We start from the raw sequence: 25,320 nt of genomic DNA, 5'->3' as shown, positions 1-25,320 counted from the left end.
TCATCCCTGATGTGATTATTACCTGCAGTTGAAACTGAGACTCTCAGATCACTTCGTGTCTGCCAACAAAGCAGCAGCAGCTGAAGATGACCAACTTCCTCATGTGTCACAGGGTGATAAGACGTTGCAACAAAAGACATGCACGTGGTAGAGAGAAGAGAAATAGCTTACAGCACCTGGTATTCCCAAGTAGTCTCCCATCCAAGTACTAACCAGGCCCAACCCTGCTTGGCTTCCGAGATCAGAGGAGGTTGGGCATGTTCAGGGTGGTGTGGCCATAAGCAGCAATATCTGTGAACAATGTGCATTATATAGGTACTGGAATCATACGATTCCTCTATGTAACCAGATAATTGCTGAGAAAGGCTGATGCGTATTAGGCACATCTTCTTCCCTGTCGTGATTATTATCTGCAGTTGAAACTGAGAATCTCAGATCACTTCGTGTCTGCCAACAAAGCAGCAGCAGCTGAAGATGACCAACTTCCTCATGTGTCACAGGGTGATCAGACGTTGTAACAAAAGACATGCAGGTGGTAGAGAGAAGAGAAAGAGCTTACAGCACGTGGTATTCCCAAGCAGTCTCCCATCCAAGTACTAACCAGGCCCAACCCTGCTTGGCTTCCGAGATCAGACGAGGTCGGGCAAATTCAGGGTGGTGTGGCTGTAAGCAACAATGTCTGTCACAAATGTGCATTATATAGGTACTGGAATCATACGGTTACTCTATGTAACCAGATAATTGCCGAGAAAGGCTGATATGTAGTGGGCACATCTTCATCCCTGATGTGATTATTACCTGCAGTTGAAACTGAGACTCTCAGATAACTTCGTGTCTGCCAACAAAGCAGCAGCAGCTGAAGATGACCAACTTCCTCATGTGTCACAGGGTGATCAGACGTTGCAACAAAAGACATGCATGTGGTAGAGAGAAGAGAAAAAGCTTACAGCACCTGGTATTCCCAAGCGGTCTCCCATACAAGTACTAACCAGGCCCAACCCTGCTTGGCTTCCGAGATCAGACGAGGTTGGGCATGTTCAGGGTGTTGTGGCCGTAAGCAACAATATCTGTGAACAATGTGCATTATATAGGTACTGGAATCATACGGTTCCTCTATGTAACCAGATGATTGCCGAGAAAGGCTAACTTGTAGTGGGCACATCTTCTTCCCTGTCGTGATTATTATCTGCAGTTGAAACTGAGAATCTCAGATCACTTCGTGTCTGCCAACATAGCAGCAGCAGCTGAAGATGACCAACTTCCTCATGTGTCACATGGTGATCAGACGTTGCAACAAAAGACATGCAGGTGGTAGAGAGAAGAGAAAAAGCTTCCAGCACATGGTATTCATAAGCAGTCTCCCATCCAAGTACTAACCAGGTCCAACCCTGCTTTAGTTCCGAGATCAGACGAGGTCAGGTATATTCAGGGTGGTGTGGCCGTAAGCAACAACATCTGTGAACAATGTGCATTATATAGGTACTGGAATCATACGGTTACACTATGTAACCAGATAATTGCCGAGAAAGGCTAACTTGTAGTGGGCACATCTTCTTCCCTGACGTGATTATTATCTGCAGTTGAAACTTAGAATCTCAGATCACTTCGTGTCTGCCAACAAAGCAGCAGCAGCTGAAGATGACCAACTTCCTCATGTGTCACAGGGTGATCAGACGTTGCAACAAAAGACATGCAGGTGGTAGAGAGAGGTAAAATAGCTTACAGCACCTGGTATTCCCAAGTAGTCTCCCACCCAAGTACTAACCAGGCCCAACCCTGCTTGGCTTCCGAGATCAGACGAGGTCGGGCAAATTCAGGGTGGTGTGGCTGTAAGCAACAATGTCTGTCACAAATGTGCATTATATAGGTACTGGAATCATACGGTTACTCTATGTAACCAGATAATTGCCGAGAAAGGCTGATATGTAGTGGGCACATCTTCATCCCTGATGTGATTATTACCTGCAGTTGAAACTGAGACTCTCAGATCACTTCGTGTCTGCCAACAAAGCAGCAGCAGCTGAAGATGACCAACTTCCTCATGTGTCACAGGGTGATCAGACGTTGCAACAAAAGACATGCAGGTGGTAGAGAGAAGAGAAAAAGCTTACAGCACCTGGTATTCCCAAGTAGTCTCCCACCCAAGTACTAACCAGGCCCAACCCTGCTTGGCTTCCGAGATCAGACGAGGTCGGGCAAATTCAGGGTGGTGTGGCTGTAAGCAACAATGTCTGTCACAAATGTGCATTATATAGGTACTGGAATCATACGGTTACTCTATGTAACCAGATAATTGCCGAGAAAGGCTGATATGTAGTGGGCACATCTTCATCCCTGATGTGATTATTACCTGCAGTTGAAACTGAGACTCTCAGATCACTTCGTGTCTGCCAACAAAGCAGCAGCAGCTGAAGATGACCAACTTCCTCATGTGTCACAGGGTGATCAGACGTTGCAACAAAAGACATGCAGGTGGTAGACAGAGGTAAAATAGCTTACAGCACCTGGTATTCCCAAGTAGTCTCCCACCCAAGTACTAACCAGGCCCAACCCTGCTTGGCTTCCGAGATCAGACGAGGTCGGGCATGTTCAGGGTGGTTTGGCCGTAAGCGACAATGTCTGTGACAAATGTGAATTATATAGGTACTGGAATCATACAGTTCCTCTTTGTAACCAGATAATTGCCAAGAAAGGCTGATATGTAGTGGGCATATCTTCATCCTTGATGTGATTATTACCTGCAGTTGAAACTGAGACTCTCAGATCACTTCGTGTCTGCCAACAAAGCAGCAGCAGCTGAAGATGACCAACTTCCTCATGTGTCACAGGGTGATCAGACGTTGCAACAAAAGACATGCATGTGGTAGAGAGAAGAGAAAAAGCTTACAACACCTGGTATTCCCAAGCAGTCTCCCATCCAAGTACTAACCAGGCCCAACCCTGCTTGGCTTCCGAGATCAGACGAGGTCGGGCAAATTCAGGGTGGTGTGGCTGTAAGCAACAATGTCTGTCACAAATGTGCATTATATAGGTACTGGAATCATACGGTTACTCTATGTAACCAGATAATTGCAGAGAAAGGCTGATATGTAGTGGGCACATCTTCATCCCTGATGTGATTATTACCTGCAGTTGAAACTGAGACTCTCAGATCACTTCGTGTCTGCCAACAAAGCAGCAGCAGCTGAAGATGACCAACTTCCTCATGTGTCACAGGGTGATAAGACGTTGCAACAAAAGACATGCACGTGGTAGAGAGAAGAGAAATAGCTTACAGCACCTGGTATTCCCAAGTAGTCTCCCATCCAAGTACTAACCAGGCCCAACCCTGCTTGGCTTCCGAGATCAGAGGAGGTTGGGCATGTTCAGGGTGGTGTGGCCATAAGCAGCAATATCTGTGAACAATGTGCATTATATAGGTACTGGAATCATACGATTCCTCTATGTAACCAGATAATTGCTGAGAAAGGCTGATGCGTATTAGGCACATCTTCTTCCCTGTCGTGATTATTATCTGCAGTTGAAACTGAGAATCTCAGATCACTTCGTGTCTGCCAACAAAGCAGCAGCAGCTGAAGATGACCAACTTCCTCATGTGTCACAGGGTGATCAGACGTTGCAACAAAAGACATGCAGGTGGTAGAGAGAAGAGAAAAAGCTTACAGCACCTGGTATTCCCAAGTAGTCTCCCACCCAAGTACTAACCAGGCTCAACCCTGCTTGGCTTCCGAGATCAGACGAGGTCTGGCATATTCAGGGTGGTGTGACCGTAAGCAACAATGTGTGTCACAAATGTGCATTATATAGGTACTGGAATCATACAGTTCCTCTATGTAACCAGATAATTGCAGAGAAAGGCTAACTTGTAGTGGGCACATCTTCATCCCTGTCGTGATTATTATCTGCAGTTGAAACTGAGAATCTCAGATCACTTCGTGTCTGCCAACAAAGCAGCAGCAGCTGAAGATGACCAACTTCCTCATGTGTCACAGGGTGATCAGACGTTGCAACAAAAGACATGCAGGTGGTAGAGAGAGGAGAAATAGCTTACAGCACCTGGTATTCCCAAGTAGTCTCCCATCCAAGTACTAACCAGGCCCAACCCTGCTTGGCTTCCAAGATCAGACGAGGTTGGGCATGTTCAGGGTGGTGTGGCCGTAAGCAACAATATCTGTGAACAATGTGCATTATATAGGTACTGGAATCATACGGTTCCTCTATGTAACCAGATAATTGCAGAGAAAGGCTGATATGTAGTGGGCACATCTTAATCCCTGATGTGATTATTACCTGCAGTTGAAACTGAGACTCTCCGATCACTTCGTGTCTGCCAACAATCCAGCAGAAGCTGAAAATGACCAACTTCCTCATGTGTCACAGGGTGATCAGACGTTGCAACAAAAGACATGCAGGGGGTAGAGAGAAGAGAAAAAGCTTACAGCACCTGGTATTCCCAAGTAGTCTCCTATCCAAGTACTAACCAGGCCCAACCCTGCTTGGCTTCCGAGATCAGACGAGGTCGGGCATGTTCAGGGTGGTGTGGCCATAAGCGACAATGTCTGTGACAAATGTGCATTATATAGGTACTGGAATCATACGGTTACACTATGTAACCAGATAATTGCAGAGAAAGGCTGATATGTAGTGGGCATATCTTCATCCTTGATGTGATTATTACCTGCAGTTGAAACTGAGACTCTCAGATCACTTCGTGTCTGCCAACAAAGCAGCAGCAGCTGAAGATGACCAACTTCCTCATGTGTCACAGGGTGATCAGACGTTGCAACAAAAGACATGCAGGGGGTAGAGAGAAGAGAAAAAGCTTACAGCACCTGGTATTCCCAAGTAGTCTCCCATCCAAGTACTAACCAGGCCCAACCCTGCGTGGCTTCCGAGATCAGACGAGGTCGGGCATGTTCAGGGTGGTTTGGCCGTAAGCGACAATGTCTGTCACAAATGTGCATTATATAGGTACTGGAATCATACGGTTACTCTATGTAACCAGATAATTGCCGAGAAAGGCTGATATGTAGTGGGCACATCTTCATCCCTGATGTGATTATTACCTGCAGTTGAAACTGAGACTCTCAGATCACTTTGTGTCTGCCAACAAAGCAGCAGCAGCTGAAGATGACCAACTTCCTCATGTGTCACAGGGTGATCAGACGTTGCAACAAAAGACAGGTGTTCCCAAGCTGTCTCCCATCCAAGTACTAACTAGGCCCAACCCTGCTTGGCTTCCGAGATCAGACGAGGTCGGGCATATTCAGGGTGGTGTGGCTGTAAGCAACAATGTCTGTCACAAATGTGCATTATATAGGTACTGGAATCATACGGTTACTCTATGTAACCAGATAATTGCCGAGAAAGGCTGATATGTAGTGGGCACATCTTCATCCCTGATGTGATTATTACCTGCAGTTGAAACTGAGACTCTCAGATCACTTCGTGTCTGCCAACAAAGCAGCAGCAGCTGAAGATGACCAACTTCCTCATGTTTCACAGGGTGATCAGACGTTGCAACAAAAGACATGTAGGTGGTAGAGAGAGGAGAAAAAGCTTACAGCACCTGGTATTCCCAAGCAGTCTCCCATCCAAGTACTAACCAGGCCCAACCCTGCTTGGCTTCCGAGATCAGACGAGGTCAGGCATTTTCAGGGTGGTGTGGCCGTAAGCACCAATATCTGTGAACAATGTGCATTATATAGGTACTGGAATCATACGGTTACACTATGTAACCAGATAATTGCAGAGAAAGGCTGATATGTAGTGGGCAATTCTTCATCCCTGATGTGATTATTACCTGCAGTTGAAACTGAGACTCTCAGATCACTTCGTGTCTGCCAACAAAGCAGCAGCAGCTGAAGATGACCAACTTCCTCATGTGTCACAGGGTGATCAGACGTTGCAACAAAAGACATGCAGGTGGTAGAGAGAAGAGAAAAAGCATACAGCACCTTGTATTCCCAAGCGGTCTCCCATCCAAGTACTAACCAGGTCCAACCCTGCTTGGCTTCCGAGATCAGACGAGGTCGGGCATGTTCAGGGTGGTGTGGCCGTAAGCAACAATGTCTCTGACAAATGTGCATTATATCGGTACTGGAATCATACAGTTCCTCTATGTAACCAGATGATTGCCGAGAAAGGCTAACTTGTAGTGGGCACATCTTCTTCCCTGTCGTGATTATTATCTGCAGTTGAAACTGAGACTCTCAGATCACTTCGTGTCTGCCAACAAAGCAGCAGCAGCTGAAGATGACCAACTTCCTCATGTGTCACATGGTGATCAGACGTTGCAACAAAAGACATGCAGGTGGTAGAGAGAAGAGAAAAAGCTTCCAGAACCTGGTATTCATAAGCAGTCTCCCATCCAAGTACTAACCAGGCCCAACCCTGCTTGGGTTCCGAGATCAGACGAGGTCAGGTATATTCAGGGTGGTGTGGCCATAAGCAACAATATCTGTGAACAATGTGCATTATATAGGTACTGGAATCATACGGTTACTCTATGTAACCAGATAATTGCCGAGAAAGGCTGATATGTAGTGGGCACATCTTCATCCCTGATGTGATTATTACCTGCAGTGGAAACTGAGACTCTCAGATCACTTCGTGTCTGCCAACAAAGCAGCAGCAGCTGAAGATGACCAACTTCCTCATGTGTCACAGGGTGATCAGACGTTGCAACAAAAGACATGCTGGTGCTAGAGAGAAAGCTTACAGCACCTGGTATTCCCAAGCAGTCTCCTATCCAAGTACTAACCAGGCCCAACCCTGCTTGGCTTCCGAGATCAGACGAGGTCGGGCATGTTCAGGGTGGTGTGGCCGTAAGCAACAATGTCTGTGACAAATATGCATTATATAGGTACTGGAATCATACACTTCCTCTATGTAACCAGATAATTGTCGACAAAGGCTAACTTGTAGTGAGAACATCTTCATCCCTGATGTGAATATTACCTGCAGTTGAAACTGAGACTCTCAGATCACTTCGTGTCTGCCTACAAAGCAACAGCAGCTGAAGATGACCAACTTACTCATGTGTCACAGGGTGATCAGACGTTGCAACAAAAGACATGCAGGTGGTAGAGAGAAGAGAAAAAGCTTAGAGCACCTGGTATTCCCAAGCGGTCACCCATCCAAGTACTAACCAGGCCCAACCTTGCTTGGCTTCCGAGATCAGACGAGGTCGGGCATATTCAGGGTGGTGTGTCCGTAAGCAACAATGCCTTTGACAAATGTGCATTATGTAGGTACTGGAATCATACAGTTCCTCGATGTAACCAAATAATTGCCGAGAAAGGCTAACTTGTAGTGGGCACATCTTCATCCCTGATGTGATTATTATCTGTAGTTGAAACTGAGACTCTCAGATCACTTCGTGTCTGCCAACAAAGCAGCAGCAGCTGAAGATGACCAACTTCCTCATGTGTCACAGGGTGATCAGATGTTGCAACAAAAGACATGCAGGTGGGAGAGAGAAGAGAAAAAGCTTACTGCACCTGGTATTCCCAAGCGGTCTTCCATCCAAGTACTAACCAGGCCCAACCTTGCTTGGCTTCCAAGATCAGACGAGGTCGGGCATATTCAGGGTGGTGTGGCCGTAAGCAACAATATCTGTGAACAATGTGCATTATATAGGTACTGGAATCATACGGTTACTCTATGTAACCAGATAATTGCCGAGAAAGGCTAACTTGTAGTGGGCACATCTTCATCCCTGATGTGATTATTATCTGTAGTTGAAACTGAGACTCTCAGATCACTTCGTGTCTGCCAACAAAGCAGCAGCTGCTGAAGATGACCAACTTCCTCATGTGTCACAGGGTGATCAGACGTTGCAACAAAAGACATGCAGGTGGTAGAGAGAAGACTAAAAGCTTACAGCACCTGGTATTCCCAAGCTGTCTCCGATCCAAGTACTAACCAGGCCCAACCCTGCTTGGCTTCCGAGATCAGACGAGGTCGGGCATATTGAGGGTGGTGTGGCCGTAAGCAACAATGTCTGTCACAAATATGCATTATATAGGTACTGGAATCATACAGTTCCTCGATGTAACCAGATAATTGCCGAGAAAGGCTAACTTGTATCGGGCACATCTTCTTCCCTGATGTGATTATTACCTGCAGTTGAAACTGAGACTCTCAGATCACTTCGTGTCTGCCTACAAAGCAGCAGCAGCTGAAGATGACCGACTTCCTCATGTGTCACAGGGTGATCAGACGTTGCAACAAAAGACATGCAGGTGGGAGAGAGAAGAGAAAAAGCTTACTGCACCTGGTATTCCCAAGCGGTCTCCCATCCAAGTACTAACCAGGCCCAACCCTGCTTGGCTTCCAAGATCAGATGAGGTTGAGCATATTCAGGGTGGTGTGGCCGTAAGCACCAATGTCTGTCACAAATGTGCATTATATAGGTACTGGAATCATACAGTTCCTCTATGTAACCAGATAATTGCCGAGAAAGGCTGATGCGTATTGGGCACATCTTCTTCCCTGTCGTGATTATTCTCTCCAGCGGAAACTGAGACTCTCAGATCACTTCGTGTCTGCCAACAAAGCAGCAGCAGCTGAAGATGACCAACTTCCTCATGTGTCACAGGGTGATCAGACGTTGCAACAAAAGACATGCAGGGGGTAGAGAGAAGAGAAAAAGCTTACAGCACCTGGTATTCCCAAGCAGTCTCCCATCCAAGTACTAACCAGGCCCAACCCTGCTTGGCTTCCGAGATCAGACTAGGTCAGGTATTTTCAGGGTGGTGTGGCCGTAAGCGACAATGTGTGTGACAAATTTGCATTATATAGGTACTGGAATCATACAGTTCCTCGATGTAACCAGATAATTGCCGAGAAAGGCTAACTTGTAGTGGGCACATCTTCTTCCCTGACGTGATTATTATCTGCAGTTGAAACTGAGAATCTCAGATCACTTCGTGTCTGCCAACAAAGCAGCAGCTGAAGATGACCAACTTCCTCATGTGTCACAGGGTGATCAGACGTTGCAACAAAAGACATGCAGGTGGGAGAGAGAAGAGAAAAAGCTTACAGCACCTGGTATTCCCAAGCAGTCTCCCATCCAAGTACTAACCAGGCCCAACCCTGCTTGGCTTCCGAGATCAGACGAAGTCGGGTATTTTCAGGGTGGTGTGGCCGTAAGCAACAATATTGGTGAACAATGTGCATTATATAGGTACTGGAATCATAAGGTTCCTCTATGTAACCAGATAATTGCCGAGAAAGGCTGATATGTAGTGGGCACATCTTCTTCCCTGTCGTGATTATTCTCTCCAGTGGAAACTGAGACTCTCAGATCACTTCGTGTCTGCCAACAAAGCAGCAGCAGCTGAAGATGACCAATTTCCTCATGTGTCAAAAGGTGATCAGACGTTGCAACAAAAGACATGCAGGTAGTAGAGAGAAGAGAAAAAGCTTACAGCACCTTGTATTCCCAAGTAGTCTCCCATCCAGGTACTAAACAGGCCCAACCCTGCTTGGCTTCCTGGATCAGACGAGGTTGGGTATATTCAGGGTGGTGTGGCCGCAAGCAACAATATCTGTGAACAATGTGCATTATATAGATACTGGAATCATACGGTTACTCTATGTAACCAGATAATTGCCGAGAAAGGCTGATTTGTAGTGGGCACATCTTCATCCCTCATGTGATTATTACCTGCAGTTGAAACTGAGACTCTCAGATCACTTTGTTTCTGCCAACAAAGCAGCAGCAGCCGAAGATGACCAACATCCTCATGTGTCACAGGGTGATCAGACGTTGCAACAAAAAACATGCAGGTGGTAGAGAGAAGAGAAAAAGCTTACAGCACCTGGTATTCCCAAGCAGTCTCCCATCCAAGTACTAAGCAGGCCCAACCCTGCTTGGCTTCCGAGATCAGACTAGGTCGGGTATTTTCAGGGTGGTGTGGCCGTAAGCGACAATGTCTGTGACAAATTTGCATTATATAGGTACTGGAATCATACAGTTCCTCGATGTAACCAGATAATTGCCGAGAAAGGCTAACTTGTAGTAGGCACATCTTCATCCCTGATGTTATTATTACCTGCAGTTGAAACTGAGACTCTCAGATCACTTCGTGTCTGCCAACAAAGCAGCAGCAGCTGAAGATGACCAACTTCCTCATGTGTCACAGGGTGATCAGACGTTGCAACAAAATACATGCAGGTTGTAGAGAGAAGAGAGAAAGCTTACAGCACCTGGTATTCCCAGGCGGTCTCCCATCCAAATACTAACCAGGCCCCCTGCTTAGCTTTCGAGATCAGGCGTGTTCAGGGTGGTGTGGCTGTAAGCAACAATGTCTGTGACAAATTTGCATTATATAGGTACTGGAATCATACAGTTCCTCGATGTAACCAGATAATTGCCGAGAAAGGCTAACTTGTAGTAGGCACATCTTCATCCCTGATGTGATTATTACCTGCAGTTGAAACTGAGACTCTCAGATCACTTCGTGTCTGCCAACAAAGCAGCAGCAGCTGAAGATGACCAACTTCCTCATGTGTCACAGGGTGATCAGACGTTGCAACAAAAGACATGCAGGTGCTAGAGAGAAGAGAAAAAGCTTACAGCACCTGGTATTCCCAAGTAGCCTCCCATCCATGTACAAACCAGGCCCAACCCTGCTTGGCTTCCGAGATCAGACGAGGTCGTGCATCTTCAGGGTGGTTTGGCCGTAAGTGACAATGTCTGTGAAAAATGTGCATTATATAGGTACTGGAATCATACAGTTCCTCTATGTAACCAGATAATTGCCAAGAAAGGCTGATATGTAGTGGGCATATCTTCATCCTTGATGTGATTATTACCTGTAGTTGAAACTGAGACTCTCAGATCACTTCGTGTCTGCCAACAAAGCAGCAGCAGCTGAAGATGACCAACTTCCTCATGTGTCACAGGGTGATCAGACGTTGCAACAAAAGACATGCATGTGGTAGAGAGAAGAGAAAAAGCTTACAGCACCTGGTATTCCCAAGCGGTCTCCCATCCAAGTACTAACCAGGTCCAACCCTGTTTGGCTTCCGAGATCAGACGAGGTCAGGCATGTTCAGGGTGGTGTGGCCGTAAGCAACAATATTGGTGAACAATGTGCATTATATAGGTACTGGAATCATAAGGTTCCTCTATGTAACCAGATAATTGCCGAGAAAGGCTGATATGTAGTGGGCACATCTTCTTCCCTGTCGTGATTATTCTCTCCAGTGGAAACTGAGACTCTCAGATCACTTCGTGTCTGCCAACAAAGCAGCAGCAGCTGAAGATGACCAATTTCCTCATGTGTCACAAGGTGATCAGACGTTGCAACAAAAGACATGCAGGTAGTAGAGAGAAGAGAAAAAGCTTACAGCACCTGGTATTCCCAAGTAGTCTCCCATCCAGGTACTAAACAGGCCCAACCCTGCTTGGCTTCCTGGATCAGACGAGGTTGGGTATATTCAGGGTGGTGTGGCCGTAAGCAACAATATCTGTGAACAATGTGCATTATATAGATACTGGAATCATACGGTTACTCTATGTAACCAGATAATTGCCGAGAAAGGCTGATTTGTAGTGGGCACATCTTCATCCCTCATGTGATTATTACCTGCAGTTGAAACTGAGACTCTCAGATCACTTTGTTTCTGCCAACAAAGCAGCAGCAGCCGAAGATGACCAACATCCTCATGTGTCACAGGGTGATCAGACGTTGCAACAAAAAACATGCAGGTGGTAGAGAGAAGAGAAAAAGCTTACAGCACCTGGTATTCCCAAGCGGTCTCCCATCCAAGTACTAACCAGGTCCAACCCTGCTTGGCTTCCGAGATCAGACGAGGTCGGGTATTTACAGGGTGGTGTGGCCGTAAGCAACAATGTCTGTGACAAATGTGCATTATATAGGTACTGGAATCATACAGTTCCTCGATGTAACTAGATAATTGCCGAGAAAGGCTGATATGTAGTGGGCACATCTTCATCCCTGATGTGATTATTACTGCAGTTGAAACTGAGAATCTCAGATCACGTCGTGTCTGCCAACAAAGCAGCAGCAGCTGAAGATCACCAACTTCCTCATGTGTCACAGGGTGATCAGACTTTGCAACAAAAGACATGAAGGTGGTAGAGAGAAGAGAAAAAGCTTACAGCACATGGTATTCCCAAGCGGTCTCCCATCCAAGTACTAACCAGGCCCAACCCTGCTTGGCTTCTGAGATCAGACGAGGTCAGGCATATTCAGGGTGGTGTGTCCGTAAGCAACAATGCCTGTGACAAATGTGCATTATGTAGGTACTGGAATCATACAGTTCCTCGATGTAACCAGATAATTGCCGAGAAAGGCTAACTTGTAGTGGGCACATCTTCATCCCTGATGTGATTATTATCTGTAGTTGAAACTGAGACTCTCAGATCACTTCGTGTCTGCCAACAAAGCAGCAGCAGCTGAAGATGACCAACTTCCTCATGTGTCACAGGGTGATCAGATGTTGCAACAAAAGACATGCAGGTGGGAGAGAGAAGAGAAAAAGCTTACTGCACCTGGTATTCCCAAGCGGTCTTCCATCCAAGTACTAACCAGGCCCAACCTTGCTTGGCTTCCAAGATCAGACGAGGTCGGGCATATTCAGGGTGGTGTGGCCGTAAGCAACAATATTGGTGAACAATGTGCATTATATAGGTACTGGAATCATACAGTTCCTCTATGTAACCAGATAATTGCCGAGAAAGGCTAACTTGTAGTGGGCACATCTTCATCCCTCATGTGATTATTACCTGCAGTTGAAACTGAGACTCTCAGATCACTTCGTGTCTCCCAACAAAGCAGCAGCAGCTGAAGATGACCAACTTAGTCATTTGTCACAGGGTGATCAGACGTTGCAACAAAAGACATGCAGGTGGTCGAGAGAAGAGAAAAAGCTTACAGCACCTGGTATTCCCAAGCAGTCTCCCATCCAAGTACTTAACAAGCCCAACCCTGCTTGGCTTCCGAGATCAGATGAGGTCGGGTATATCCAGGGTGGTGTGGCCATAAGCAACAATATCTGTGAACAATGTGCATTATATAGGTACTGGAATCATACGGTTACTCTATTTAACCAGATAATTGCCGAGAAAGGCTGATATGTAGTGGGCACATCTTCATCCCTGATGTGATTATTACCTGCAGTGGAAACTGAGACTCTCAGATCACTTCGTGTCTGCCAACAAAGCAGCAGCAGCTGAAGATGACCAACTTCCTCATGTGTCACAGGGTGATCAGACGTTGCAACAAAAGACATGCTGGTGCTAGAGAGAAAGCTTACAGCACCTGGTATTCCCAAGCAGTCTCCTATCCAAGTACTAACCAGGCCCAACCCTGCTTGGCTTCCGAGATCAGACGAGGTCGGGCATGTTCAGGGTGGTGTGGCCGTAAGCAACAATGTCTGTGACAAATATGCATTATAAAGGTACTGGAATCATACACTTCCTCTATGTAACCAGATAATTGTCGACAAAGGCTAACTTGTAGTGAGAACATCTTCATCCCTGATGTGAATATTACCTGCAGTTGAAACTGAGACTCTCAGATCACTTCGTGTCTGCCTACAAAGCAACAGCAGCTGAAGATGACCAACTTACTCATGTGTCACAGGGTGATCAGACGTTGCAACAAAAGACATGCAGGTGGTAGAGAGAAGAGAAAAAGCTTAGAGCACCTGGTATTCCCAAGCGGTCACCCATCCAAGTACTAACCAGGCCCAACCTTGCTTGGCTTCCGAGATCAGACGAGGTCGGGCATATTCAGGGTGGTGTGTCCGTAAGCAACAATGCCTTTGACAAATGTGCATTATGTAGGTACTGGAATCATACAGTTCCTCGATGTAACCAAATAATTGCCGAGAAAGGCTAACTTGTAGTGGGCACATCTTCATCCCTGATGTGATTATTATCTGTAGTTGAAACTGAGACTCTCAGATCACTTCGTGTCTGCCAACAAAGCAGCAGCAGCTGAAGATGACCAACTTCCTCATGTGTCACAGGGTGATCAGATGTTGCAACAAAAGACATGCAGGTGGGAGAGAGAAGAGAAAAAGCTTACTGCACCTGGTATTCCCAAGCGGTCTTCCATCCAAGTACTAACCAGGCCCAACCTTGCTTGGCTTCCAAGATCAGACGAGGTCGGGCATATTCAGGGTGGTGTGGCCGTAAGCAACAATATCTGTGAACAATGTGCATTATATAGGTACTGGAATCATACGGTTACTCTATGTAACCAGATAATTGCCGAGAAAGGCTAACTTGTAGTGGGCACATCTTCATCCCTGATGTGATTATTATCTGTAGTTGAAACTGAGACTCTCAGATCACTTCGTGTCTGCCAACAAAGCAGCAGCAGCTGAAGATGACCAACTTCCTCATGTGTCACAGGGTGATCAGACGTTGCAACAAAAGACATGCAGGTGGTAGAGAGAAGACTAAAAGCTTACAGCACCTGGTATTCCCAAGCTGTCTCCGATCCAAGTACTAACCAGGCCCAACCCTGCTTGGCTTCCGAGATCAGACGAGGTCGGGCATATTCAGGGTGGTGTGGCCGTAAGCAACAATGTCTGTGAACAATGTGCATTATATAGGTACTGGAATCATACAGTTCCTCTATGTAACCAGATAATTGCCGAGAAAGGCTAACTTGTAGTGGGCACATCTTCTTCCCTGATGTGATTATTATCTGCAGTTGAAACTGAGACTCTCAGATCACTTCGTGTCTGCCAACAAAGCAGCAGCAGCTGAAGATGACCAACTTCCTCACGTGTCACAGGGTGATCAGACGTTGCAACAAAAGACATGCAGGTGGTAGAGAGAAGACTAAAAGCTTACAGCACCTGGTATTCCCAAGCTGTCGCCCATCCAAGTACTAACCAGGCCCAACCCTGCTTGGCTTCCGAGATCAGACGAGGTCGGGCATATTGAGGGTGGTGTGGCCGTAAGCAACAATGTCTGTCACAAATATGCATTATATAGGTACTGGAATCATACAGTTCCTCGATGTAACCAGATAATTGCCGAGAAAGGCTAACTTGTATCGGGCACATCTTCTTCCCTGATGTGATTATTACCTGCAGTTGAAACTGAGACTCTCAGATCACTTCGTGTCTGCCTACAAAGCAGCAGCAGCTGAAGATGACCGACTTCCTCATGTGTCACAGGGTGATCAGACGTTGCAACAAAAGACATGCAGGTGGGAGAGAGAAGAGAAAAAGCTTACTGCACCTGGTATTCCCAAGCGGTCTCCCATCCAAGTACTAACCAGGCCCAACCCTGCTTGGCTTCCAAGATCAGATGAGGTTGAGCATATTCAGGGTGGTGTGGCCGTAAGCACCAATGTCTGTCACAAATGTGCATTATATAGGTACTGGAATCATACAGTTCCTCTATGTAACCAGATAATTGCCGAGAAAGGCTGATGCGTATTGGGCACATCTTCTTCCCTGTCGTGATTATTCTCTCCAGCGGAAACTGAGACTCTCAGATCACTTCGTGTCTGCCAACAAAGCAGCAGCAGCTGAAGATGACCAACTTCCTCATGTGTCACAGGGTGATCAGACGTTGCAACAAAAGACATGCAGGGGGTAGAGATAAGAGAAAAAGCTTACAGCACCTGGTATTCCCAAGCAGTCTCCCATCCAAGTACTAACCAGGCCCAACCCTGCTTGGCTTCCGAGATCAGACTAGGTCGGGTATTTTCAGGGTGGTGTGGCCGTAAGCGACAATGGGTGTGACAAATTTGCATTATATAGGTACTGGAATCATACAGTTCCTCGATGTAACCAGATAATTGCCGAGAAAGGCTAACTTGTAGTGGGCACATCTTCTTCCCTGACGTGATTATTATCTGCAGTTGAAACTGAGAATCTCAGATCACTTCGTGTCTGCCAACAAAGCAGCAGCTGAAGATGACCAACTTCCTCATGTGTCACAGGGTGATCAGACGTTGCAACAAAAGACATGCAGGTGGGAGAGAGAAGAGAAAAAGCTTACAGCACCTGGTATTCCCAAGCAGTCTCCCATCCAAGTACTAACCAGGCCCAACCCTGCTTGGCTTCCGAGATCAGACGAAGTCGGGTATTTTCAGGGTGGTGTGTCCGTAAGCAACAATGCCTGTGACAAATGTGCATTATATAGGTACTGGAATCATACAGTTCCTCGATGTAACCAGATAATTGCCGAGAAAGGCTAACTTGTATCGGGCACATCTTCTTCCCTGATGTGAATATTACCTGCAGTTGAAACTGAGACTCTCAGATCACTTTGTTTCTGCCAACAAAGCAGCAGCAGCCGAAGATGACCAACATCCTCATGTGTCACAGGGTGATCAGACGTTGCAACAAAAAACATGCAGGTGGTAGAGAGAAGAGAAAAAGCTTACAGCACCTGGTATTCCAAAGCGGTCTCCCATCCAAGTACTAACCAGGTCCAACCCTGCTTGGCTTCCGAGATCAGACGAGGTCGGGCATATTAAGGGTGGTGTGGCCGTAAGCAACAATATTGGTGAACAATGTGCATTATATAGGTACTGGAATCATAAGGTTCCTCTATGTAACCAGATAATTGCCGAGAAAGGCTGATATGTAGTGGGCACATCTTCTTCCCTGTCGTGATTATTCTCTCCAGTGGAAACTGAGACTCTCAGATCACTTCGTGTCTGCCAACAAAGCAGCAGCAGCTGAAGATGACCAATTTCCTCATGTGTCAAAAGGTGATCAGACGTTGCAACAAAAGACATGCAGGTAGTAGAGAGAAGAGAAAAAGCTTACAGCACCTTGTATTCCCAAGTAGTCTCCCATCCAGGTACTAAACAGGCCCAACCCTGCTTGGCTTCCTGGATCAGACGAGGTTGGGTATATTCAGGGTGGTGTGGCCGTAAGCAACAATATCTGTGAACAATGTGCATTATATAGATACTGGAATCATACGGTTACTCTATGTAACCAGATAATTGCCGAGAAAGGCTGATTTGTAGTGGGCACATCTTCATCCCTCATGTGATTATTACCTGCAGTTGAAACTGAGACTCTCAGATCACTTTGTTTCTGCCAACAAAGCAGCAGCAGCCGAAGATGACCAACATCCTCATGTGTCACAGGGTGATCAGACGTTGCAACAAAAAACATGCAGGTGGTAGAGAGAAGAGAAAAAGCTTACAGCACCTGGTATTCCCAAGCGGTCTCCCATCCAAGTACTAACCAGGCCCAACCCTGCTTGGCTTCCGAGATCAGACGAGGTCGGGTATTTACAGGGTGGTGTGGCCGTAAGCAACAATGTCTGTGACAAATGTGCATTATATAGGTACTGGAATCATACAGTTCCTCGATGTAACTAGATAATTGCCGAGAAAGGCTGATATGTAGTGGGCACATCTTCATCCCTGATGTGATTATTACTGCAGTTGAAACTGAGAATCTCAGATCACGTCGTGTCTGCCAACAAAGCAGCAGCAGCTGAAGATCACCAACTTCCTCATGTGTCACAGGGTGATCAGACTTTGCAACAAAAGACATGCAGGTGGTAGAGAGAAGAGAAAAAGCTTACAGCACCTGGTATTCCCAAGCGGTCTCCCATCCAAGTACTAACCAGGCCCAACCCTGCTTGGCTTCCGAGATCAGACGAGGTCGGGCATATTCAGGGTGGTGTGTCCGTAAGCAACAATGCCTGTGACAAATGTGCATTATGTAGGTACTGGAATCATACAGTTCCTCGATGTAACCAGATAATTGCCGAGAAAGGCTAACTTGTAGTGGGCACATCTTCATCCCTGATGTGATTATTATCTGTAGTTGAAACTGAGACTCTCAGATCACTTCGTGTCTGCCAACAAAGCAGCAGCAGCTGAAGATGACCAACTTCCTCATGTGTCACAGGGTGATCAGATGTTGCAACAAAAGACATGCAGGTGGGAGAGAGAAGAGAAAAAGCTTACTGCACCTGGTATTCCCAAGCGGTCTTCCATCCAAGTACTAACCAGGCCCAACCTTGCTTGGCTTCCAAGATCAGACGAGGTCGGGCATATTCAGGGTGGTGTGGCCGTAAGCAACAATATTGGTGAACAATGTGCATTATATAGGTACTGGAATCATACAGTTCCTCTATGTAACCAGATAATTGCCGAGAAAGGCTAACTTGTAGTGGGCACATCTTCATCCCTCATGTGATTATTACCTGCAGTTGAAACTGAGACTCTCAGATCACTTCGTGTCTCCCAACAAAGCAGCAGCAGCTGAAGATGACCAACTTCACAATATCTGTGAACAATGTGCATTATATAGGTACTGGAATCATACACTTCCTCTATGTAACCAGATAATTTTCGACAAAGGCTAACTTGTAGTGGGCACATCTTCATCCCTGATGTGATTATTATCTGTAGTTGAAACTGAGACTCTCAGATCACTTCGTGTCTGCCAACAAAGCAGCAGCAGCTGAAGATGACCAACTTCCTCATGTGTCACAGGGTGATCAGACGTTGCAACAAAAGACATGCAGGTGGTAGAGAGAAGACTAAAAGCTTACAGCACCTGGTATTCCCAAGCTGTCTCCGATCCAAGTACTAACCAGGCCCAACCCTGCTTGGCTTCCGAGATCAGACGAGGTCAGGCATATTCAGGGTGGTGTGGCCGTAAGCAACAATGTCTGTGAACAATGTGCATTATATAGGTACTGGAATCATACAGTTCCTCTATGTAACCAGATAATTGCCGAGAAAGGCTAACTTGTAGTGGGCACATCTTCTTCCCTGATGTGATTATTATCTGCGGTGGAAACTGAGACTCTCATATCACTTCGTGTCTGCCAACAAAGCAGCAGCAGCTGAAGATGACCAACTTCCTCACGTGTCACAGGGTGATCAGACGTTGCAACAAAAGACATGCAGGTGGTAGAGAGAAGACTAAAAGCTTACAGCACCTGGTATTCCCAACCTGTCGCCCATCCAAGTACTAACCAGGCCCAACCCTGCTTGGCTTCCGAGATCAGACGAGGTCGGGCATATTCAGGGTGGTGTGGCCGTAAGCAACAATGTCTGTGAACAATGTGCATTATATAGGTACTGGAATCATACAGTTCCTCGATGTAACCAGATAATTGCCGAGAAAGGCTAACTTGTATCGGGCACATCTTCTTCCCTGATGTGATTATTACCTGCAGTTGAAACTGAGACTCTCAGATCACTTTGTGTCTGCCTACAAAGCAGCAGCAGCTGAAGATGACCGACTTCCTCATGTGTCACAGGGTGATCAGACGTTGCAACAAAAGACATGCAGGTGGGAGAGAGAAGAGAAAAAGCTTACTGCACCTGGTATTCCCAAGCGGTCTCCCATCCAAGTACTAACCAGGCCCAACCCTAATTGGCTTCCAAGATCAGATGAGGTTGGGCATATTCAGGGTGGTGTGGCCGTAAGCACCAATGTCTGTCACAAATGTGCATTATATAGGTACTGGAATCATACAGTTCCTCGATGTAACCAGATAATTGCCGAGAAAGGCTAACTTGTAGTAGGCACATCTTCATCCCTGATGTTATTATTACCTGCAGTTGAAACTGAGACTCTCAGATCACTTCGTGTCTGCCAACAAAGCAGCAGCAGCTGAAGATGACCAACTTCCTCATGTGTCACAGGGTGATCAGACGTTGCAACAAAATACATGCAGGTTGTAGAGAGAAGAGAGAAAGCTTACAGCACCTGGTATTCCCAGGCGGTCTCCCATCCAAATACTAACCAGGCCCCCTGCTTAGCTTTCGAGATCAGGCGTGTTCAGGGTGGTGTGGCTGTAAGCAACAATGTCTGTGACAAATTTGCATTATATAGGTACTGGAATCATACAGTTCCTCGATGTAACCAGATAATTGCCGAGAAAGGCTAACTTGTAGTAGGCACATCTTCATCCCTGATGTGATTATTACCTGCAGTTGAAACTGAGACTCTCAGATCACTTCGTGTCTGCCAACAAAGCAGCAGCAGCTGAAGATGACCAACTTCCTCATGTGTCACAGGGTGATCAGACGTTGCAACAAAAGACATGCAGGTGCTAGAGAGAAGAGAAAAAGCTTACAGCACCTGGTATTCCCAAGTAGCCTCCCATCCATGTACAAACCAGGCCCAACCCTGCTTGGCTTCCGAGATCAGACGAGGTCGTGCATCTTCAGGGTGGTTTGGCCGTAAGTGACAATGTCTGTGAAAAATGTGCATTATATAGGTACTGGAATCATACAGTTCCTCTATGTAACCAGATAATTGCCAAGAAAGGCTGATATGTAGTGGGCATATCTTCATCCTTGATGTGATTATTACCTGTAGTTGAAACTGAGACTCTCAGATCACTTCGTGTCTGCCAACAAAGCAGCAGCAGCTGAAGATGACCAACTTCCTCATGTGTCACAGGGTGATCAGACGTTGCAACAAAAGACATGCATGTGGTAGAGAGAAGAGAAAAAGCTTACAGCACCTGGTATTCCCAAGCAGTCTCCCATCCAAGTACTAACCAGGCCCAACCCTGCTTGGCTTCCAAGATCAGACTAGGTCGGGCATATTCAGGGTGGTGTGGCTGTAAGTAACAATCTCTGTCACAAATGTGCATTATATAGGTACTGGAATCATACGGTTACTCTATGTAACCAGATAATTGCAGAGAAAGGCTGATGCGTAGTGGGCACATCTTAATCCCTGATGTGATTATTACCTTTAGTTGAAACTGAGACTCTCAGATCACTTCGTGTCTGCCAACAAAGCAGCAGCAGCTGAAGATGACCAACTTCCTCATGTGTCACAGGGTGATCAGACGTTGCAACAAAAGACATGCAGGTGGTAGAGAGAAGAGAAAAAGCTTACAGACCCTGGTATTCCCAAGCAGTCTCCCATCCAAGTACTAATCAGGCCCAACCCTGCTTGGCTTCCGAGATCAGACGAGGTCGGGCATGTTCAGGGTGGTGTGGCCGTAAGAAACAATGTCTGTGACAAATGTGAATTATATCGGTACTGGAATCATACAGTTCCTCTATGTAACCAGATAATTGCCGAGAAAGGCTAACTTGTAGTGGGCACATCTTCTTCCCTGATGTGATTATTATCTGCAGTTGAAACTTAGAATCTCAGATCACTTTTTGTCTGCCAACAAAGCAGCAGCAGCCGAAGATGACCAACTTCCTCATGTGTCACAGGGTGATCAGACGTTGCAACAAAAGACATGCAGGTGGTAGAGAGAAGAGAAAAAGCTTACAGCACCTGGCATTCCCAAGCGGTCTCCCATCCAAGTACTAACCAGGCCCAACCCTGCTTGGCTTCCGAGATCAGACGAGGTCGGGCATGTTCAGGGTGGTGTGGCCGTAAGCAACAATGTCTGTCACAAATGTGCATTATATAGGTACTGGAATCATACAGTTCCTCTATGTAACCAGATAATTGCCGAGAAAGGCTAACTTGTAGTGGGCACATCTTCTTCCCTGTCGTGATTAATATCTGCAGTTGAAACTGAGAATCTCAGATCACTTCGTGTCTGCCAACATAGCAGCAGCAGCTGAAGATGACCAACTTCCTCATGTGTCAAAGGGTGATCAGACGTTGCAACAAAAGACATGCAGGTGCTAGAGAGAAGAGAAAAAGCTTACAGCACCTGGTATTCCCAAGCAGTCTCCCATCCAAGTACTAACGAGGCCCAACCCTGCTTGGCTTCCGAGATCAGACGAGGTCGGGCATATTCAGGGTGGTGTGGCTGTAAGCAACAATATCTGTGAACAATATGCATTATATAGGTACTGGAATCATACGGTTACTCTATGTAACCAGATAATTGCAGAGAAAAGCTGATATGTAGTGGGCACATCTTAATCCCTGATGTGATTATTACCTGCAGTGGAAACTGAGACTCTCAGATCACTTCGTGTCTGCCAACAAAGCAGCAGCAGCTGAAGATGACCAACTTCCTCATGTGTCACAGGGTGATCAGACGTTGCAACAAAAGACATGCAGGTGGTAGAGAGACGAGAAAAAGCTTACAGACCCTGGTATTCCCAAGCGGTCTCCCATCCAAGTACTAACCAGGCCCAACCCTGCTTGGCTTCCGAGATCAGACGAGGTCGGGCATGTTCAGGGTGGTGTGGCCGTAAGCAACACTGTCTGTCACAAATGTGCATTATATAGGTACTGGAATCATACGGTTACACTATGTAACCAGATAATTGCCGAGAAAGGCTGATATGTAGTGGGCACATCTTCATCCCTGATGTGATTATTACCTGCAGTTGAAACTGAGACTCTCAGATCACTTTGTGTCTGCCAACAAACCAGCAGCAGCTGAAGATGACCAACTTCCTCATGTGTCACAGGGTGATCAGACGTTGCAACAAAAGACATGCAAGTGGTAGAGAGAAGAGAAAAAGCTTACAGCACCTGGTATTCCCAAGCGGTCTCCCATCCAAGTACTAACCAGGCCCAACCCTGCTTGGCTTCCGAGATCAGACGAGGTCGGGCATGTTCAGGGTGGTGTGGCCGTAAGCAACAATGTCTGTGACAAATGTGCATTATATAGGTACTGGAATCATACAGTTCCTCTATGTAACCAGATAATTGCCGAGAAAGGCTAACTTGTAGTGGGCACATCTTCTTCCCTGTCGTGATTAATATCTGCAGTTGAAACTGAGAATCTCAGATCACTTCGTGTCTGCCAACATAGCAGCAGCAGCTGAAGATGACCAACTTCCTCATGTGTCACATGGTGATCAGACGTTGCAACAAAAGACATGCAGGTGCTACAGAGAAGAGAAAAAGCTTCCAGCACCTGGTATTCCCAAGCAGTCTCCCATCCAAGTACTAACCAGGCCCAACCCTGCTTGGCTTCCGAGATCAGACGAGGTCGGGCATATTCAGGGTGGTGTGGCTGTAAGCAACAATATCTGTGAACAATATGCATTATATAGGTACTGGAATCATACGGTTACTCTATGTAACCAGATAATTGCAGAGAAAAGCTGATATGTAGTGGGCACATCTTAATCCCTGATGTGATTATTACCTGCAGTGGAAACTGAGACTCTCAGATCACTTTGTGTCTGCCAACAAAGCAGCAGCAGCTGAAGATGACCAACTTCCTCATGTGTCACTGGGTTATCAGACGTTGCAACAAAAGACATGCATGTGGTAGAGAGAAGAGAAAAAGCTTACAGCTCCTGGTATTCCCAAGCGATCTCCCATCCAAGTACTAACCAGGCCCAACCCTGCTTGGCTTCCGAGATCAGACGAGGTCGGGCATATTCAGGGTGGTGTGGCTGTAAGCAACAATGTCTGTCACAAATGTGCATTATATAGGTACTGGAATCATACGGTTCCTCTATGTAACCAGATAATTGCCGAGAAAGGCTGATATGTAGTGGGCACATCTTCATCCCTGATGTGATTATTACCTGCAGTTGAAACTGAGACTCTCAGATCACTTTGTGTCTGCCAACAAAGCAGCAGCAGCTGAAGATGACCAACTTCCTCATGTGTCACAGGGTGATCAGACGTTGCAACAAAAGACATGCATGTGGTAGAGAGAAGAGAAAAAGCTTACAGCTCCTGGTATTCCCAAGCGATCTCCCATCCAAGTACTAACCAGGCCCAACCCTGCTTGGCTTCCGAGATCAGACGAGGTCGGGTATATTCAGGGTGGTGTGGCCATAAGCAGCAATGTCTGTAACAAATGTGCATTATATCGGTACTGGAATCATACAGTTCCTCTATGTAACCAGATAATTGCCGAGAAAGGCTGATATGTAGTGGGCACATCTTCTTCCCTGTGGTGATTATTCTCTCCAGCGGAAACTGAAACTCTCAGATCACTTCGTGTCTGCCAACATAGCAGCAGCTGAAGATGACCAACTTCCTCATGTGTCACAGGGTGATCAGACGTTGCAACAAAAGACATGCAGGTGGTAGAGAGAAGAGAAAAAGCTTACAGCACCTGGTATTCCCAAACAGTCTCCCATCCAAGTACTAACCAGGCCCAACCCTGCTTGGCTTCCGAGATCAGACGAGGTCGGGCATATTCAGGGTGGTGTGGCTGTAAGCAACAATGTCTGTGACAAATGTGCATTATATAGGTACTGGAATCATACAGTTCCTCTATGGAACCAGATAATTGCCGAGAAAGGCTAACTTGTAGTGGGCACATCTTCTTCCCTGTCGTGATTAATATCTGCAGTTGAAACTGAGAATCTCAGATCACTTCGTGTCTGCCAACATAGCAGCAGCAGCTGAAGATGACCAACTTCCTCATGTGTCACATGGTGATCAGACGTTGCAACAAAAGACATGCAGGTGCTACAGAGAAGAGAAAAAGCTTCCAGCACCTGGTATTCCCAAGCAGTCTCCCATCCAAGTACTAACCAGGCCCAACCCTGCTTGGCTTCCGAGATCAGACGAGGTCGGGCATATTCAGGGTGGTGTGGCTGTAAGCAACAATATCTGTGAACAATATGCATTATATAGGTACTGGAATCATACGGTTACTCTATGTAACCAGATAATTGCAGAGAAAAGCTGATATGTAGTGGGCACATCTTAATCCCTGATGTGATTATTACCTGCAGTGGAAACTGAGACTCTCAGATCACTTTGTGTCTGCCAACAAAGCAGCAGCAGCTGAAGATGACCAACTTCCTCATGTGTCACTGGGTTATCAGACGTTGCAACAAAAGACATGCATGTGGTAGAGAGAAGAGAAAAAGCTTACAGCTCCTGGTATTCCCAAGCGATCTCCCATCCAAGTACTAACCAGGCCCAACCCTGCTTGGCTTCCGAGATCAGACGAGGTCGGGCATATTCAGGGTGGTGTGGCTGTAAGCAACAATGTCTGTCACAAATGTGCATTATATAGGTACTGGAATCATACGGTTCCTCTATGTAACCAGATAATTGCCGAGAAAGGCTGATATGTAGTGGGCACATCTTCATCCCTGATGTGATTATTACCTGCAGTTGAAACTGAGACTCTCAGATCACTTTGTGTCTGCCAACAAAGCAGCAGCAGCTGAAGATGACCAACTTCCTCATGTGTCACAGGGTGATCAGACGTTGCAACAAAAGACATGCATGTGGTAGAGAGAAGAGAAAAAGCTTACAGCTCCTGGTATTCCCAAGCGATCTCCCATCCAAGTACTAACCAGGCCCAACCCTGCTTGGCTTCCGAGATCAGACGAGGTCGGGTATATTCAGGGTGGTGTGGCCATAAGCAGCAATGTCTGTAACAAATGTGCATTATATCGGTACTGGAATCATACAGTTCCTCTATGTAACCAGATAATTGCCGAGAAAGGCTAACTTGTA

General features: G+C 46.4%; 34 non-coding genes and 30 pseudogenes across 34 annotated transcripts; all 64 read right to left on the bottom strand.

Annotated features, from left to right (window-relative positions):
* Nucleotides 1–164: 164 nt before the first annotated feature.
* On the bottom strand, nt 165–283 carry LOC140300581 (5S ribosomal RNA; annotated as a pseudogene).
* A 269-nt stretch (nt 284–552) lies between these two features.
* Nucleotides 553–671, bottom strand: LOC140300240 (5S ribosomal RNA; annotated as a pseudogene).
* A 269-nt stretch (nt 672–940) lies between these two features.
* LOC140312218 (5S ribosomal RNA) lies at nt 941–1,059 on the bottom strand (annotated as a pseudogene).
* Nucleotides 1,060–1,328: 269 nt separating this feature from the next.
* Nucleotides 1,329–1,447, bottom strand: LOC140293339 (5S ribosomal RNA; annotated as a pseudogene).
* Nucleotides 1,448–1,716: 269 nt separating this feature from the next.
* Nucleotides 1,717–1,835, bottom strand: LOC140296138 (5S ribosomal RNA). Its single transcript, XR_011912936.1, has one exon. It is a non-coding gene; the product is annotated as a 5S ribosomal RNA (ribosomal RNA).
* Nucleotides 1,836–2,104: 269 nt separating this feature from the next.
* LOC140296127 (5S ribosomal RNA) lies at nt 2,105–2,223 on the bottom strand. The gene has a single exon (XR_011912935.1). It is a non-coding gene; the product is annotated as a 5S ribosomal RNA (ribosomal RNA).
* Nucleotides 2,224–2,492: 269 nt separating this feature from the next.
* Nucleotides 2,493–2,611, bottom strand: LOC140281945 (5S ribosomal RNA). The gene has a single exon (XR_011909804.1). It is a non-coding gene; the product is annotated as a 5S ribosomal RNA (ribosomal RNA).
* A 269-nt stretch (nt 2,612–2,880) lies between these two features.
* LOC140298190 (5S ribosomal RNA) lies at nt 2,881–2,999 on the bottom strand. Its single transcript, XR_011913860.1, has one exon. It is a non-coding gene; the product is annotated as a 5S ribosomal RNA (ribosomal RNA).
* A 269-nt stretch (nt 3,000–3,268) lies between these two features.
* On the bottom strand, nt 3,269–3,387 carry LOC140300570 (5S ribosomal RNA; annotated as a pseudogene).
* A 269-nt stretch (nt 3,388–3,656) lies between these two features.
* On the bottom strand, nt 3,657–3,775 carry LOC140310331 (5S ribosomal RNA; annotated as a pseudogene).
* A 269-nt stretch (nt 3,776–4,044) lies between these two features.
* On the bottom strand, nt 4,045–4,163 carry LOC140294285 (5S ribosomal RNA). Its single transcript, XR_011912767.1, has one exon. It is a non-coding gene; the product is annotated as a 5S ribosomal RNA (ribosomal RNA).
* A 269-nt stretch (nt 4,164–4,432) lies between these two features.
* On the bottom strand, nt 4,433–4,551 carry LOC140271422 (5S ribosomal RNA). Its single transcript, XR_011907846.1, has one exon. It is a non-coding gene; the product is annotated as a 5S ribosomal RNA (ribosomal RNA).
* A 269-nt stretch (nt 4,552–4,820) lies between these two features.
* On the bottom strand, nt 4,821–4,939 carry LOC140298525 (5S ribosomal RNA). Its single transcript, XR_011914163.1, has one exon. It is a non-coding gene; the product is annotated as a 5S ribosomal RNA (ribosomal RNA).
* Nucleotides 4,940–5,557: 618 nt separating this feature from the next.
* LOC140291845 (5S ribosomal RNA) lies at nt 5,558–5,676 on the bottom strand. Its single transcript, XR_011912491.1, has one exon. It is a non-coding gene; the product is annotated as a 5S ribosomal RNA (ribosomal RNA).
* Nucleotides 5,677–5,945: 269 nt separating this feature from the next.
* LOC140300755 (5S ribosomal RNA) lies at nt 5,946–6,064 on the bottom strand (annotated as a pseudogene).
* A 269-nt stretch (nt 6,065–6,333) lies between these two features.
* Nucleotides 6,334–6,452, bottom strand: LOC140293978 (5S ribosomal RNA; annotated as a pseudogene).
* Nucleotides 6,453–6,714: 262 nt separating this feature from the next.
* On the bottom strand, nt 6,715–6,833 carry LOC140301045 (5S ribosomal RNA). Its single transcript, XR_011914893.1, has one exon. It is a non-coding gene; the product is annotated as a 5S ribosomal RNA (ribosomal RNA).
* Nucleotides 6,834–7,102: 269 nt separating this feature from the next.
* LOC140308575 (5S ribosomal RNA) lies at nt 7,103–7,221 on the bottom strand (annotated as a pseudogene).
* Nucleotides 7,222–7,490: 269 nt separating this feature from the next.
* On the bottom strand, nt 7,491–7,609 carry LOC140314106 (5S ribosomal RNA; annotated as a pseudogene).
* A 269-nt stretch (nt 7,610–7,878) lies between these two features.
* Nucleotides 7,879–7,997, bottom strand: LOC140300195 (5S ribosomal RNA; annotated as a pseudogene).
* Nucleotides 7,998–8,266: 269 nt separating this feature from the next.
* LOC140298106 (5S ribosomal RNA) lies at nt 8,267–8,385 on the bottom strand. Its single transcript, XR_011913783.1, has one exon. It is a non-coding gene; the product is annotated as a 5S ribosomal RNA (ribosomal RNA).
* Nucleotides 8,386–8,654: 269 nt separating this feature from the next.
* On the bottom strand, nt 8,655–8,773 carry LOC140298295 (5S ribosomal RNA). The gene has a single exon (XR_011913955.1). It is a non-coding gene; the product is annotated as a 5S ribosomal RNA (ribosomal RNA).
* A 266-nt stretch (nt 8,774–9,039) lies between these two features.
* On the bottom strand, nt 9,040–9,158 carry LOC140267211 (5S ribosomal RNA). The gene has a single exon (XR_011907198.1). It is a non-coding gene; the product is annotated as a 5S ribosomal RNA (ribosomal RNA).
* Nucleotides 9,159–9,427: 269 nt separating this feature from the next.
* On the bottom strand, nt 9,428–9,546 carry LOC140292781 (5S ribosomal RNA; annotated as a pseudogene).
* A 269-nt stretch (nt 9,547–9,815) lies between these two features.
* Nucleotides 9,816–9,934, bottom strand: LOC140299078 (5S ribosomal RNA). The gene has a single exon (XR_011914661.1). It is a non-coding gene; the product is annotated as a 5S ribosomal RNA (ribosomal RNA).
* A 269-nt stretch (nt 9,935–10,203) lies between these two features.
* LOC140297161 (5S ribosomal RNA) lies at nt 10,204–10,309 on the bottom strand (annotated as a pseudogene).
* Nucleotides 10,310–10,578: 269 nt separating this feature from the next.
* LOC140291259 (5S ribosomal RNA) lies at nt 10,579–10,697 on the bottom strand (annotated as a pseudogene).
* A 269-nt stretch (nt 10,698–10,966) lies between these two features.
* Nucleotides 10,967–11,085, bottom strand: LOC140297808 (5S ribosomal RNA). The gene has a single exon (XR_011913510.1). It is a non-coding gene; the product is annotated as a 5S ribosomal RNA (ribosomal RNA).
* Nucleotides 11,086–11,354: 269 nt separating this feature from the next.
* LOC140274497 (5S ribosomal RNA) lies at nt 11,355–11,473 on the bottom strand (annotated as a pseudogene).
* A 269-nt stretch (nt 11,474–11,742) lies between these two features.
* LOC140299338 (5S ribosomal RNA) lies at nt 11,743–11,861 on the bottom strand. The gene has a single exon (XR_011914722.1). It is a non-coding gene; the product is annotated as a 5S ribosomal RNA (ribosomal RNA).
* A 268-nt stretch (nt 11,862–12,129) lies between these two features.
* Nucleotides 12,130–12,248, bottom strand: LOC140299673 (5S ribosomal RNA; annotated as a pseudogene).
* Nucleotides 12,249–12,517: 269 nt separating this feature from the next.
* Nucleotides 12,518–12,636, bottom strand: LOC140314102 (5S ribosomal RNA; annotated as a pseudogene).
* Nucleotides 12,637–12,905: 269 nt separating this feature from the next.
* On the bottom strand, nt 12,906–13,024 carry LOC140298194 (5S ribosomal RNA). Its single transcript, XR_011913863.1, has one exon. It is a non-coding gene; the product is annotated as a 5S ribosomal RNA (ribosomal RNA).
* Nucleotides 13,025–13,286: 262 nt separating this feature from the next.
* Nucleotides 13,287–13,405, bottom strand: LOC140301033 (5S ribosomal RNA). The gene has a single exon (XR_011914892.1). It is a non-coding gene; the product is annotated as a 5S ribosomal RNA (ribosomal RNA).
* Nucleotides 13,406–13,674: 269 nt separating this feature from the next.
* LOC140308553 (5S ribosomal RNA) lies at nt 13,675–13,793 on the bottom strand (annotated as a pseudogene).
* A 269-nt stretch (nt 13,794–14,062) lies between these two features.
* LOC140314099 (5S ribosomal RNA) lies at nt 14,063–14,181 on the bottom strand (annotated as a pseudogene).
* A 269-nt stretch (nt 14,182–14,450) lies between these two features.
* LOC140297868 (5S ribosomal RNA) lies at nt 14,451–14,569 on the bottom strand. The gene has a single exon (XR_011913566.1). It is a non-coding gene; the product is annotated as a 5S ribosomal RNA (ribosomal RNA).
* A 269-nt stretch (nt 14,570–14,838) lies between these two features.
* On the bottom strand, nt 14,839–14,957 carry LOC140300396 (5S ribosomal RNA; annotated as a pseudogene).
* A 269-nt stretch (nt 14,958–15,226) lies between these two features.
* Nucleotides 15,227–15,345, bottom strand: LOC140298105 (5S ribosomal RNA). Its single transcript, XR_011913782.1, has one exon. It is a non-coding gene; the product is annotated as a 5S ribosomal RNA (ribosomal RNA).
* A 269-nt stretch (nt 15,346–15,614) lies between these two features.
* On the bottom strand, nt 15,615–15,733 carry LOC140294189 (5S ribosomal RNA). Its single transcript, XR_011912754.1, has one exon. It is a non-coding gene; the product is annotated as a 5S ribosomal RNA (ribosomal RNA).
* A 266-nt stretch (nt 15,734–15,999) lies between these two features.
* LOC140298288 (5S ribosomal RNA) lies at nt 16,000–16,118 on the bottom strand. The gene has a single exon (XR_011913949.1). It is a non-coding gene; the product is annotated as a 5S ribosomal RNA (ribosomal RNA).
* Nucleotides 16,119–16,387: 269 nt separating this feature from the next.
* LOC140298107 (5S ribosomal RNA) lies at nt 16,388–16,506 on the bottom strand. The gene has a single exon (XR_011913784.1). It is a non-coding gene; the product is annotated as a 5S ribosomal RNA (ribosomal RNA).
* Nucleotides 16,507–16,775: 269 nt separating this feature from the next.
* LOC140291117 (5S ribosomal RNA) lies at nt 16,776–16,894 on the bottom strand (annotated as a pseudogene).
* A 269-nt stretch (nt 16,895–17,163) lies between these two features.
* Nucleotides 17,164–17,282, bottom strand: LOC140289276 (5S ribosomal RNA). Its single transcript, XR_011912240.1, has one exon. It is a non-coding gene; the product is annotated as a 5S ribosomal RNA (ribosomal RNA).
* A 268-nt stretch (nt 17,283–17,550) lies between these two features.
* LOC140290987 (5S ribosomal RNA) lies at nt 17,551–17,669 on the bottom strand. The gene has a single exon (XR_011912410.1). It is a non-coding gene; the product is annotated as a 5S ribosomal RNA (ribosomal RNA).
* Nucleotides 17,670–17,938: 269 nt separating this feature from the next.
* On the bottom strand, nt 17,939–18,057 carry LOC140314096 (5S ribosomal RNA; annotated as a pseudogene).
* Nucleotides 18,058–18,528: 471 nt separating this feature from the next.
* LOC140299237 (5S ribosomal RNA) lies at nt 18,529–18,647 on the bottom strand (annotated as a pseudogene).
* Nucleotides 18,648–18,916: 269 nt separating this feature from the next.
* LOC140299528 (5S ribosomal RNA) lies at nt 18,917–19,035 on the bottom strand (annotated as a pseudogene).
* A 269-nt stretch (nt 19,036–19,304) lies between these two features.
* Nucleotides 19,305–19,423, bottom strand: LOC140300257 (5S ribosomal RNA; annotated as a pseudogene).
* Nucleotides 19,424–19,692: 269 nt separating this feature from the next.
* LOC140297160 (5S ribosomal RNA) lies at nt 19,693–19,798 on the bottom strand (annotated as a pseudogene).
* Nucleotides 19,799–20,067: 269 nt separating this feature from the next.
* On the bottom strand, nt 20,068–20,186 carry LOC140291258 (5S ribosomal RNA; annotated as a pseudogene).
* Nucleotides 20,187–20,455: 269 nt separating this feature from the next.
* Nucleotides 20,456–20,574, bottom strand: LOC140315920 (5S ribosomal RNA; annotated as a pseudogene).
* Nucleotides 20,575–20,843: 269 nt separating this feature from the next.
* LOC140316229 (5S ribosomal RNA) lies at nt 20,844–20,962 on the bottom strand (annotated as a pseudogene).
* A 269-nt stretch (nt 20,963–21,231) lies between these two features.
* Nucleotides 21,232–21,350, bottom strand: LOC140300861 (5S ribosomal RNA). The gene has a single exon (XR_011914873.1). It is a non-coding gene; the product is annotated as a 5S ribosomal RNA (ribosomal RNA).
* A 269-nt stretch (nt 21,351–21,619) lies between these two features.
* LOC140299740 (5S ribosomal RNA) lies at nt 21,620–21,738 on the bottom strand (annotated as a pseudogene).
* A 269-nt stretch (nt 21,739–22,007) lies between these two features.
* On the bottom strand, nt 22,008–22,126 carry LOC140298429 (5S ribosomal RNA). Its single transcript, XR_011914077.1, has one exon. It is a non-coding gene; the product is annotated as a 5S ribosomal RNA (ribosomal RNA).
* A 269-nt stretch (nt 22,127–22,395) lies between these two features.
* LOC140297556 (5S ribosomal RNA) lies at nt 22,396–22,514 on the bottom strand. Its single transcript, XR_011913281.1, has one exon. It is a non-coding gene; the product is annotated as a 5S ribosomal RNA (ribosomal RNA).
* Nucleotides 22,515–22,783: 269 nt separating this feature from the next.
* Nucleotides 22,784–22,902, bottom strand: LOC140298584 (5S ribosomal RNA). Its single transcript, XR_011914217.1, has one exon. It is a non-coding gene; the product is annotated as a 5S ribosomal RNA (ribosomal RNA).
* Nucleotides 22,903–23,171: 269 nt separating this feature from the next.
* Nucleotides 23,172–23,290, bottom strand: LOC140297626 (5S ribosomal RNA). Its single transcript, XR_011913345.1, has one exon. It is a non-coding gene; the product is annotated as a 5S ribosomal RNA (ribosomal RNA).
* A 269-nt stretch (nt 23,291–23,559) lies between these two features.
* On the bottom strand, nt 23,560–23,678 carry LOC140296868 (5S ribosomal RNA). Its single transcript, XR_011913006.1, has one exon. It is a non-coding gene; the product is annotated as a 5S ribosomal RNA (ribosomal RNA).
* A 266-nt stretch (nt 23,679–23,944) lies between these two features.
* Nucleotides 23,945–24,063, bottom strand: LOC140291213 (5S ribosomal RNA). Its single transcript, XR_011912431.1, has one exon. It is a non-coding gene; the product is annotated as a 5S ribosomal RNA (ribosomal RNA).
* Nucleotides 24,064–24,332: 269 nt separating this feature from the next.
* LOC140298583 (5S ribosomal RNA) lies at nt 24,333–24,451 on the bottom strand. The gene has a single exon (XR_011914216.1). It is a non-coding gene; the product is annotated as a 5S ribosomal RNA (ribosomal RNA).
* A 269-nt stretch (nt 24,452–24,720) lies between these two features.
* Nucleotides 24,721–24,839, bottom strand: LOC140297625 (5S ribosomal RNA). The gene has a single exon (XR_011913344.1). It is a non-coding gene; the product is annotated as a 5S ribosomal RNA (ribosomal RNA).
* A 269-nt stretch (nt 24,840–25,108) lies between these two features.
* Nucleotides 25,109–25,227, bottom strand: LOC140296856 (5S ribosomal RNA). The gene has a single exon (XR_011913005.1). It is a non-coding gene; the product is annotated as a 5S ribosomal RNA (ribosomal RNA).
* Nucleotides 25,228–25,320: the final 93 nt, after the last annotated feature.

Source organism: Leuresthes tenuis, unplaced genomic scaffold, assembly GCF_036924035.1.
Source record: "Leuresthes tenuis unplaced genomic scaffold, fLeuTen1.0.hap1 SCAF_1, whole genome shotgun sequence".
In the NCBI taxonomy this organism is placed as follows: Eukaryota; Metazoa; Chordata; class Actinopteri; order Atheriniformes; family Atherinopsidae; genus Leuresthes; species Leuresthes tenuis.
This window is presented reverse-complemented; position numbering and strand designations above follow the sequence as displayed.